This window comes from Cavia porcellus, unplaced genomic scaffold (genome assembly GCF_034190915.1).
Source record: "Cavia porcellus strain 051 isolate PalLab524CR breed Dunkin Hartley unplaced genomic scaffold, mCavPor4.1 scaffold_11, whole genome shotgun sequence".
Classification (NCBI taxonomy): Eukaryota; Metazoa; Chordata; class Mammalia; order Rodentia; family Caviidae; genus Cavia; species Cavia porcellus.
In genome coordinates, this window is record NW_026947494.1 from 5,358,744 (window position 1) to 5,370,851 (window position 12,108).

At 40.5% G+C, this 12,108-nt stretch overlaps 1 protein-coding gene across 5 annotated transcripts in view; it reads left to right on the forward strand.

Annotated features, from left to right (window-relative positions):
- The window catches only part of Adcy2 (adenylate cyclase 2), a 396,939-nt gene that overhangs the window by 222,740 nt on the left and 162,091 nt on the right, over positions 1 to 12,108 (forward strand). The gene's annotated exons all lie outside the window — the stretch shown is intronic.

The following is a 12,108-nucleotide window of genomic DNA, read 5'->3' on the forward strand; positions in this document are numbered from 1 at the left end:
TCTTTGTTTAGACAAATACCATGCAATTTCTTGTTCCATGTTGAGAATCTTAGAGCGAGTTGACTCTCCCAAGAGGTTGAGAGGCTGCCATCTTCTGGATCTCTCTTGCCCTTGCTTCTTGTCCTCTGTTTTTAGAAGAAGGCAAAAGGAGGTGATCCCAGGAAACAGGTCCTGCTCATCCCAGGAAGGGGATGTCAGCACTTGATACTCTTGTGAAGTATCTGGGGATACTCAGAGGTTTCCCAGATTGCACAGCTCTGTACTTTGCTTTCTTGAAATTCCATGATAGTTCTTCAAGGTACAACAAGTTGGAAGAATTTCTAAGCATTACCATCAATGTTTAAATAAGTGGCCATTTGTTCTGTGAGATTTTGCGGTAGAAGGAAATGAAACACATTGGTAGAGAATTTCTCCGAGTTGCATAATAATCCTGAAAGAGCCCTTGTTTGGGAACAGTAACAACCAGGAGGTTTTGGCCAAGAGGAAAATCAACTCGTGGCATTAGAATGAAGACACACCTGGGGGACAGAGGCGTTCCCCTCCATGACTGTTGGCTTTGATTCCGTGTTTCGCATCCTGCAGGAAAAGCCCTGGCCATTTCCCGTGCCATGCAGGGGAGCAGATGGTTCTTTATTAGCCTTGAGAAAACAGCGCACGTCCCTCTGTGGAGTATGTAATAGACCCCTCAGGAATTGGTGACAGCTGGATTCGGAGCAAAACAAGCACCCTGTCTGCTAAGTGCCAAGGCAATTGAAATTAATATTCCCTCTTTAGGAGTTAAAACCAGATTTCTTTTTTTAAGCACAGAGAATAAACATCTTTAAAGACGTTTCACATTGTCTGCCTTACTGTGGAACCACTCTGTGGGTAGAATATAATATAGTAACTCTATGCACATTCTGGTAGACAACATGAGTTCAGTGAGACACAGAAACTCTTGTGTACACCTGGGTTCGGCACCCTCTGTGGCAGCTTGCTGAAATAATGATTGTCATTTCTGGACAGGAAAAAGAAATTATTTTCCTCTCTGCAATAGAACAAGTGCTTGTGGAGCGACCATAGTTGGGCAGATGCTGGGTGAATCCATTTTTATCCTCATTGTAATAATATAAATGTACCACATAACTCATTTGGGCTGCCTTCTTCCTTGAGGCAACAATAGAATAGAGCATTGTGCTCCATGGCTTGGGACGTGGCTCCCATGGCTTCGATGGGGAGCTGCTCTCAACTGCCTTTATCAGTCCCATTTCTCCATGTTCAGTTTACTTTTCACCAACAAACCGGATGAGAGTGCTTTGATTACAAGACTCCTCACTTCCTCCAGGTGACATCATCCGAGTAAATGGGGGCCTCCCAGGTGAGGCATGGGAGCAGGAGATACCTCCTTGTGGAGCCAAATCAAGGAGACAGTCTCATTTAGAGGCTAAGGAATTGAAGCAGTGAAGTTTAATATAAATAGTACTCATGCACTTTGGGTAGGCTGGTGTCCATCAGATGCAGTAGAACTGCTCCAAATCTGTAGTCTGGCTGGCATATGCAGGCTCGGCTCGACTTCCTATACTATCAGAGACTGTTAACAAAACTCTCCCTCATCCCTAGGATCTATCTTTGCTGTGTCTGCTTCCTTCCCTTTTATTAAAAAAAAAATTACTTGTGTATTTTTTCTTTCCTATCTATTTTTTGATGAAGAGGGATAACTTCTATCACTCCTGTTCAGCTTTTGTTTTTAACCCACTTTATTCGTAGGACACAGTGAGGTAAGTGTTGCTCACCACTATTTTTTCTCAGCAATTACTTACGGAAGATGAAACTGCAGAAGACCGTGCTTTTGGCTTAAAAGTTGAAAAACATGATCAATGGAGATTTCAGTAAAGAGCACTTCTCACAGTGTTTGCATTCCAGCCTGTCACAATGAATGTCGAGAATTGTTTTGAACAATTTGCACCACATTGCATCATACCTATTTCTTAAAATCTCATGAAGCTCAGATGTTAAGCCACATTGAGAAATTCCAGAGCAAAATATTTTAAGATTCAACCACTGCTGCTGCCTCTAAATGGGAAATAAAGATCTGCTCCTCAGATGAATATGTCAGTAATCCTCAAAGCAAATCAACAAACTTTTCCAGTTAAGTCCTTTCATTAGGAAGATTGAGATCATTACCTGTCCTCTGAGGCTGCAAGGAAGGCTGTGCTTGGCAGGTGGGCTCTGCCCTTTAAGGAGAAATCAACACTTACAGATCCAGGGTTAATGAGAAAGGGAGAAAGACAGAAAACTTTGGGACATCATATGACTAATGAATAACATAAATGCAGGAGAATTTAGGATTCTCAGAAAGCAACTATTTGTTAATTCTCTAAAAAGGAATATTTTGCTCCTGTGGAAAAAGTGGAACAGGATTGCAGCAATTAATCAGAGATTCTTTCAGTGATGAGTATATGCAGCAGTCTTTTCATGTAAGGAAAGTCAAATGGAAACATGAAACTCTTCAGGAGTTTCCCCTAAGAAAGGAGCGGGAGCAGCACTCCCCGCTGATGGCCACACTGAGGAGTCCTTCCCCTGTGTGGCTGAAGAGACGCCTGACAAAGGGGGGGGGGGGATTATCCCAGGCCAGTCTTCATTAATAAGCCACGAGACTCTGATGCCTAAGAGTCGTTTCCTAGGAAGAACACTGGTTTTGATGCTTCCTCTGGAACATGGGAAGTGGCTGTTGTTGCATTGAGAATCCTTTCTGTACACTAAGACGTGCCACTTTGATACTTTCAGGAATGAATAATAGGCAGGGAAAAATCTTATGGAAAGATTCTAGAAAGTTCTCCATCATTTTATAAGAGTAAAATAAATTCAAATAAGGGAAATTTCTACCTCCTGGTTATTTGCGATGTTCAGGAAAGTTCCACAGGCCTTGACCTCTGTTGCCCACAAACCTAACCTAACCTTAACCCTAATCCTAACTCTAACCCCTAACTCTAACCCTAATCCTAACTCTTGTTTTTCTTTCTTTCTCTTTTTTTGGCAAGAAACCATCCGATTTTATTTAGAAGCTGTTGGTCATTTGGTGGAAAGGCAGATATAATACAAAATGACAAAGGTTTAGTTCATCGTACAATACAAACCATTGTCTTTAGAGTCTTTGGATTTCTATACCTCTTTCTTACATGTACCAAACTGCTCTAACCCCTAAATCAGTTACTTCATCATGTGAATGCATTGTATTTACAAAATCTGCACATAGGGTAGTTTCATATATATTATAATTGTACCTTAAGCATAAATAAGAATTATGTCAGTGTAAAAAATCTTGAATATAAAGCAATTCTGACCATTTTTCCTCTTACAATATTATTTTAGGCTTAAAAGAACATCATAATTAATATTTCCCTCTGTATTCCATTTTGGTGCTAGGAGGTAGGTAGACCACACACATGTGCAGAGAAATTTTAAATGGCTCTTTTTCAGCATGGAAGGGTTAAACACCTTCCAGTGCTTAAGAACATATTCTGAAGGAGTAAGGGCTTTGGCATTGCATTGCCCTTACTCACACAAACACACACAAGAGTATGACACTTTGACCATGAGCTACCTATCTATACAAAAAGAAACAATCGGGTGTCCCTTTCTTATTTCGATTTGATAATGTCCTCACAGCATCTCTCAGGTTGATGCCACTCCAGGGCAGATGGATGCCCTCTGGAGAGAATAGAAAACAAATTCGACCAGCATAATCTTATCATCCCAGGTAGCTCTGAACTTTGTTTCCATAAGCCTAATTGTGACAGCACTGCTTAAAGAAGGAAGCATAGCTTTATAATAGACTACTGCTTTTGTTTATTGTGAAAACGTGAGTTAGAGCTTTTCTCTGGCTGTTTTGTGAAGGAGATTCCCTTCCTGAGTAGACAGAGACAACAAATAAACTTCAGGAATTCTGCCCTCAGTCCTCTGGCAGAGTCTCCAAGTCATTTGTGTCCTTTATCTAATTACCTAGGCAGTCTCTTCTAGCAGCCAGACATGGCTATGCTTTATTTGAAGCTCACCCGTTTAACATGTTTATCATCTATTAATCACATTTTACCTGTTAGTAAAGACACATCAGTCTCTTATGCACACAGAAAAGGGTAAGGAACATCTCTCTTTTTTCTCTTAATTAGCATATGTAAAGCACAAATGCAAATCATTCCCCACTAGTTTCTTTGAAATGTAAACAGTTGTCACAGGCTGCCTCATCCTAATTTCTGAGAGCAGTGGTAGCCGAATATTTGGAAATGTCTTTAGTTTGCGAAGAGAGAGATAAGTAGATAGATAGGTAAGTGGAGATTTTCTGTGGTTGTCAGCCAATTTCCACCGAGGAATCTTTGTTTTCCAGAGAGTCGCCCTGGCCATGAATCTCCAGTTATTCTCCTTCTGTTGGCCCAGATAACCAGAGGTCAGTCTCCAGAAAGGAATCCAGCTGTCTGTCTGTCTGGTCAACATTCCATTGGCCATTGGTTTCATAGGGTTTTACCACAGAAATGCTGCAGAAACATGTCCTCTGGGGTAGCTGTGGTTAATTAGCTGGCAGAGTAATCATTGTCTGTCAAGAGTTCTATTAGGGATACTTAAAAGCCTGAGCAAGATCATTACCTAGCACTTTGTAAGTTTACATGAAAGGTTTTTAAGTATACACTTTATTATTGAAGTATTTTCTTATACATATAAATGAAAGGTTGGGAAGCATCCCTTAGTCTAAATGTGTTTTGGTCCCGTAAGTGTGCTGCTTTTGGAAATAGCTCCTCTTGGTTTCACCCAGTTGGTTGTTTTCACTGTGTCTCAAGTTCAGTCTCCAGAGGAGACTTGCCCAGAAGACTAAGCTGGGACATGGCTGTTATGTGTGTTGTCCTGGACAGGCAAAATTCTGATGTCTCACCCAACCCAGAGACAGAGTATGTGTCCCTCATCTAAATGACTTCCCTGTCTTTGGTGTTAGCAAATGCTTGTTTACTATGGACTTAACTTCATAGGAAAAAAGGTTTGAACAGTCTTGAGTTCTTTCTAATTTTATATGCCTGTAAAAGGGAAAGTACAAAGTGGGGAGAAAGATTAGAAGCCAAAGAAAGGAAATTGAAGCAGAACAGGCTTGACATTTCTTCTAGGGTGTAGACAGGATCAGAGCCAGTCTGTCCCAGTAACACCTGTCCTCCAAGTCTTAAAGAACGGTCACCAGCCTGTGCTGTTTTAACAGTGGAAGGAACCTTGGTTTTATTGTAGACAGGTATATTTTCTAAATCTGAGCTAGATTGTATTTAAGAAGACCCTTTTTATAGAAGTTTATATTAAAGTCTACAAAGGGTGTATTAATGTTATTCTCTCTAGCACTGTTGTCTAAATAGTCAAGCAAGAAGTACCAGTAAATTGAGTAATTAATTTAGATGCAACATGCATAAGAACAAAATCTTACAACCTTCCTATGTTTTAACTTAGATACATTATCATTTTAACAAAGCTATAACAGACAAAGCATAAGTAATTATAAACAATGGGCAAAGATATAACAAAATTTGAAGCATAAAAATCTGTTACCTAAATGAGTCCCAGTCCAGAGTCTATGAAATAAAAGCAAAGTCTTACCTCCATCCAATGATCTCAGTGGAACCCTTCAAATGATAAAGGAGAATGAAACTCCCCACTTACTAGATATCTAGTATGAGTTTGTGTTCTCTAAAATCAAAGATTGAATTTTAGGAACCATGTAGGTAAGGAGTGGAACATATTTATTGAGAGAAAGAAAGCTTCAGTCTGAGAAAGAGACAGCAGGAGTCCTAAGTGGGTTGCCCATTATGAGCTATTCCATATATGTGCAGTAATGAATGTGAGACTTCCTCCCAAACACATATGGTTTTATAAATGTGCAAGTACTTAGGCCTTCAAAAAGTTCAGAATTAAATACAAAGCGTATAGAATATAATTATATGCATATAAGTTATATGCGTATACACTTTTCAAATTAAATAGCATTTTTACATACCTCTTCCATTGATCACAGAAATATGCAGATATGGGCATTCCAAATTCACAGTTTTCTTTATCTGTTTTGTGTTGAGTTTTCCAGATATGACAAATGCAGTGGTATCTGGACCACAGATCCCTGTTCTCTGCTTGTGAATTCCATGGCAGGATGCAGACCATAGCTTACCAACCCCACCGTTTTCATGCAAAGACATAACATGAGACAAAACATGACAGGGAAGGCTGCGGGTGGTTGGGAATGCTAGGCAGGCTGACTTTTCTGGAAATGCAACATGTGAGTTGAAACATGATTTGCAGAAAGTCTTGGCCTCATGAGGACCTGGGGAAATGTGTTGGAAGCAAAGTGAATAAATTACAACATATCCGGGAGCCAGATAGGCTTATTTAACGATCATAAATGTCAGAGTGCCAATTGTTGAAACAGATGACTTAGGGAGGAAGGCAGGACATGATGCTGTGCTGAGCTTTGTAAGTTCTAGGTGAGGATGTGTAATTTCAAGATGTAGTGAGTAAAAAGGGTTTTTAGGAGAGTAACAACATGGACTGATTAACATTCTTTAACAACCCTCTTGTCTGCAAGTAGAGGGCAGGAGGAGGGGGAGAAAGGAATGCGCTAGAGTGATCCATCAGAAGCTGTGTGTCTTGGTCCATTTCTCATTGCTGTAGCTGAACACCATAATACAGGTAATAATGTATAATTTATAAATGGAAGAGATTTCCATAGCTCAAGATTCTGAAGGTTAGAAAGTCCAGGAATATGGGGCTGACATCTAGTGACAGCACTCACATGGTAGAGGGCATCACTTAGAAAGATCAAGATCCTAGGACAGATTTTTATTTCCCTTCTTGTAAAGCCACTAATTGCTCCCTGATGACTCCATCTTACCCTATTTTCCTCCCAAAGACCTCACTTCTAAATTCCATTAACCTATGAATCTGGGGATTAAGTGTACAACACATGAACTTCTGGGGGACACAATGAAACCATGGTCCCAGGGCAGTAGTATAGAGAAAAGGGCCTCTCAAGTGAGAATAGACAGATGTGAGATGTGTTTTGAAACTAAACCATTAACAGTTGCTTTGGGATTAGATGTTGGATGAGAGAAAGACAAAGTAGCTAAGAGAATTTTCTAGGTTTTGAACTGGAGCAACTGGATGATGATTAATGTGCCACATTGAGATTTCAAACTCAATCACAGTATTTACTGGGCATTGAGGATAAAATAGAAATCGAGAGTTGAATTTCAAACACTTCATACTGAAATGCATTTTGGGTACCGAAAGGGAGATGCCAAGCAGGCAGTTGTAAATAAAATCTGGAGCTAAAGATAGAAAATTGGAAGTCCCCAGCATATAGTTGATATTTAAAGCTACTGTTCCAAATGAGTTTCCCTGGAGAAAGAATATAGTTAGGGAAAGATAATATAGACTTAGGACCAAAACCAAAGCCTACTGGTGTTTAGGTAGAGATAGAAGAGGAACAGACCACGGTTACTGAGAAAGATCAGCTAATTTCATAGATGTCAGGATGGGTGTTTTCTCTCTCATTTAGATTTCAGGTCTCTCTCACAAGATTCACAGTAAATTGAATCTATCTTGATGGGAATTCCTGAAGATTCTATTGTAGTTGTTTAAAATGTGCTTGTCCTAGAACACTTCTTTATACTGATAAGGATCCTGTTGCATAAGTGTTCAATCTGTGACCAGGTGTCCTCTTACAAAAAAAGTTGTTTATAATGGCAAAGACCCTACGGCTCCCATCTGTCTTATGCCCATTTATTTCTATCAAGACAGTATCTAGAACTCAGACTGCAAAAGAAATTTAGAACAGATGGTACCAGATGACACAAAGGAGGCAGCTTAACAAAAGACACAGAATAAGCCGAGCAGTATGCTTCTTACTGATCCCCAGATACAAGAGTATGTCGCAGAGCCAACAGAAGTGTTAGGCTATCCGTGACTCTCATAGTCAAGCAGCACATGCAGAGAAAGAGAGAGAGGCTCTGTGAGACGAAGCATTTGTTGAGCATTGCCTTAGCAGAATTTCTGAAAGGTGTCACAATTGGAGGACGTGGGACAAGCACACAAAACTCTCTGCACCCATGCTGTGGCAAAGAGCGGTCACTTTGGCTTATCTGCAGTTTCTACATGGTGGAGTTGTCAGCCAGGTGTTGTCTGGATGTTCCACTGGGAGGTGGGATGGAGCGCACCAGCAGATAATCATATCAGTGTATACCTGGATTAACCACTTTGAGGCAGCAGGTCAGGATGGAGGAATGGAAACCACCAAGGGTGATCAAGTCCTGCTTCTTCTGTGCGAATGGCCTTTCATATTTGAAGTGAACGGAAAACTGCATTAGTTGACTTTCCTATCACTAGAACACAGTACTGCTATCTCCAGTTTAACAGGAAGATATCTCAATAATTCACAATTTCAGAGGATTTGTGGTAAAAGGGCATGACAGAGCAAAAACGCTTAGATTTTGGTCAGAAAGGAGAACCAAAGGATAGCACCAGATACGAAGGCCAGGGACCAGCTGTGGATCCCAAGATCATACCTCCATTGGCCACTCAGACACACTCAGAAATATGTTTTAGGCAGTTTTCCAAACCAATAAGTTGACAGTTAAGTTTGTCACGCAAAGTGGTATAATATTATAAGAATTAACTGTGATGGAAAAAAACCCATAGGGCATGATTAAGAGGTCAAGAGAGTAAGTTTTACAGTGGGTAGTGATTGATTTAGTCAAATCCTGAAGAGTCAATATGAGAAGAATGTAAAGAAGTGACCACCGGCCTTTACCAAATGGTGATCATTGTTGACTAGGACAGTATCATTACGGTGGCAGAGGAGGGTCAAAATGAGTGAGTTATCTGAGGAGAAAATGGGAAGGGAGGGAAGTCAATCAGCGAGTACCAGCATCACTATCGTTTTATGGGCTACAGGTTTTAGACCTTGTTCTGTAGACTATGCGGGTATGAACAGTACTCTGGGAAGATGCGTCTTGCAGAAGTAGACTCTCAGCAGGTATTGTAAAAGGGAACAGTCCTGCTCACATATGCAGCAGCACAGAGAAGCCAAAAACACGGAGAGTCAGCCCTCTGTTGTATATTTCATACAGCATCCCTGGCCATCCCTTTAAAATTGCCTGCTGACTGTTTTTACTGTATCGCATTAATCATTTTCCTCTTATATCTTTCTTGTATCGTGTATCCTCATGATGATGAGGAAAGGATGGGTAGAGGGTTTAGCTGATTTTTCTACAAAGGATTCTGATTTTCTATATTGCTAATTAACTGCAGGTGCTGTTCATCCCTATGCTACCTAGTATTCTGCTGATCGCTACTGGAAAGATTTTTAACCCAGATAGAAATGATAGAACACAGTTATTTAAAAGGAGGCAAAAGGTAACATGAGAACCATCAAGAGGAACAAAATTCTGGCAAAAATTGTAGGGAAAATAAAGGAAATCATTTAAGACAAAATCCTGAAGCCTTAACTAGGTTTGAATATGTTTTAGAAACACAGTGTTTTAGATCCACAATGAAGTTAAACCACAGAATTAAATGTGGATGGAAAACAAATGCATCCTTTTTAAAAGATCAGCACATACCAGTGCATGTGTCATTGTAACTGTGTTCTCTGGAAGATTGCTGTCCTGAGCTTAGCAGTTTCAAGGTTCAGTAGTTTAGATGAAAGCATAGCCCACATTATGAAAATGTAAAGACCAAAGCCAGAAATTTCTCCTAAAGATAAATGTCAGTCTGCAGCCAATGGAACTCTTATAGTTAGAAAGCAGAAACAAAAAAAGCCACGGTGGCACTTGAGTCACCTCCATCTCTGTAGCCTGAGTCTGAAGACTTCCTCACTGCTAACCAGCTGACCTCTTCAAGATCACACATCGCAAGACAGCCATGTGTGTCCTTACTGTGGGATTTGGTTGTTTCTTCCATTTTTCATTGTCCCTCATCAGCACATTTCCCATGTGCCAGATTCCTTGGGGATTTAGGACTTAAACAAGTATGTAGTGTAGGATAAAGACAGGACTCTCTTCATCAACTAGAGCATGACTTCAGATCAATCTGATGGGACCTCAAGCTCAGCTGGCCACATGGAGGTCTGTCTGCTGTGGAACTGGCCAGCCTTTGGAAACTCTTAATTAGGAGTATAGATTCTGTCATTCTGGGATGGAGAAGGAGGAGAAAAATACCTTCAAACAAAACAAAACACACATCCACATGGGGGCATAGTCTCTGTGAGGGTACCTGGAAAGATTTTTAGCCCAGGCTCCTCCCCAGGGCTATGACTGCTCATGGGTCACCTGGGAGCAAGATGTGTTGAAGCCTCAGACCTTGGTACCAAGTGAAGTGATGCAGGGTCCATGTACCAAGATATTCCCCTAGCAGGGCTGTTTATGCTCTCGCTTATGCAGTTGATCAGAAACTAGAATGTGAAGTGTTGTTCACAAAGGCTATGATGTCATTACTTTTTGTTTATAGCCTTAGTTATTATCAGTGGTCCTTCAGCCACATCTCCTGAAGCTCACGACTTTAAGCAATGCTGTGACCCCTGACAATCCCTGCATCCTCTCAAGGAGCCACTCCTTGTCTCTCTGTCACTCTCTGCCAAGTTTGGTGCAGGCCAAATGAAATCTTTGACTTCCCTGGGCTTCGTGACTGTTTTGAACAAAACCAGACACTATCAGACACATCTTCTCATTATGAGTACATTGTCACTCACAAATGTAATGCTCAGAGTTGCTAAAACTTGAGACACGAGGAAAAGATGAACAGCAAAGGTTTCTAGTTCTCCGAGCCCAAGCTCCTCTCTGGAATGGCTTCCAGGTTATATGGGCTGACATGTTTCTAAAATTATTGAATCATTGAATTATTTTAGCTTCATTGTCATGAAAGCCATCAGCTTCCTTCCAGTAGGTCGCGAACAGACAGAATTTTTTGGTATGTTATGAAAGATGTAGTTTTATGTCAGAGGTGAGACAGAAGCTCGAAACCATCCCAGCTTGTTCTCTTGATCCAAATATGCTGAAAAGCATGTGTTTAAACCAGCTATAGTCACACCCTTGACTCGTGGATAGAATCGCAATGACAGGGAAATGAATCTTTAAAACAGTGTTGGATTTTGACATTGATGAGTACAATGCTTCGCATAATTAGCAGTTCACATCTTTGCTGGTGAATCTTGTTAATACACCAAAGGGAAAATGTTAGGGCAGTACGTAGGAGTGGGTATCACAAAGGGAGGACCAGTGAACAGAGGAAAATGTCGATAGCAGATTTTAAACATTAAAAACAAAAAACTCTGGTCACAGAGCACCAGCACCTATTCCCTGGTGACATAACTCTTTGCAGTGGGTGGGCCTCCTGGAACTTGCTGAGTGGCATTTTGAATAACTTGTTGAAAAACAGAGGGAAAACCTTTCATTAAAAAGCAGTGTTCTTCATCAGCTGACATAGTGAGCAAAAAATGTGACGAATTCCATGTGAGAGAAAATTGACAGGTCTCTCAGAGCTGCTGCTGAAAAACAAAAAAGAAATAAACCTGTCTCTAACTGGAGCTCACTTTTACATGTCTCCACAAAGAATCTTCTTTTCATTTCCAATGTAAATGAACATTTACAGCTCCTATCTTTTGTCTTTTGTAACATCGTGATTGGATTGGATTGGATTGGATTGGATTGGATTGGATTGGATTGGGAAATGAACACTGTGAGCATGAAGGCTAGCGTGAGACAAATCAAGAATATTATTGTACAGAAAAATAGAAATATACCAATTTTATGGTACTTTGTGGATGCTTTCTCTATAACATGACAAGGGTAATTGTTTCCTTTCCTAGTGTCTTTCTTTACCCATGGAATAGAGAGTTATAGGCTACTCTGTCTTCAAAGTCTGTGTTAATGATTGCTAAATATCATACTAGCTGAGAATGGATTTGGAAACTTACTTTTCTGATGCTACAAAGAAAGTTTGTGCTGCTTTTGGCTCAACTTTTCTTTGCTGGGAACCCGTGAGTAGAGAAGTTGGAAGATCTGGGGCCACCTTGCCTGTCTTCACCCTCAGCTCATGTCCTGTGAGGGAGGAGGC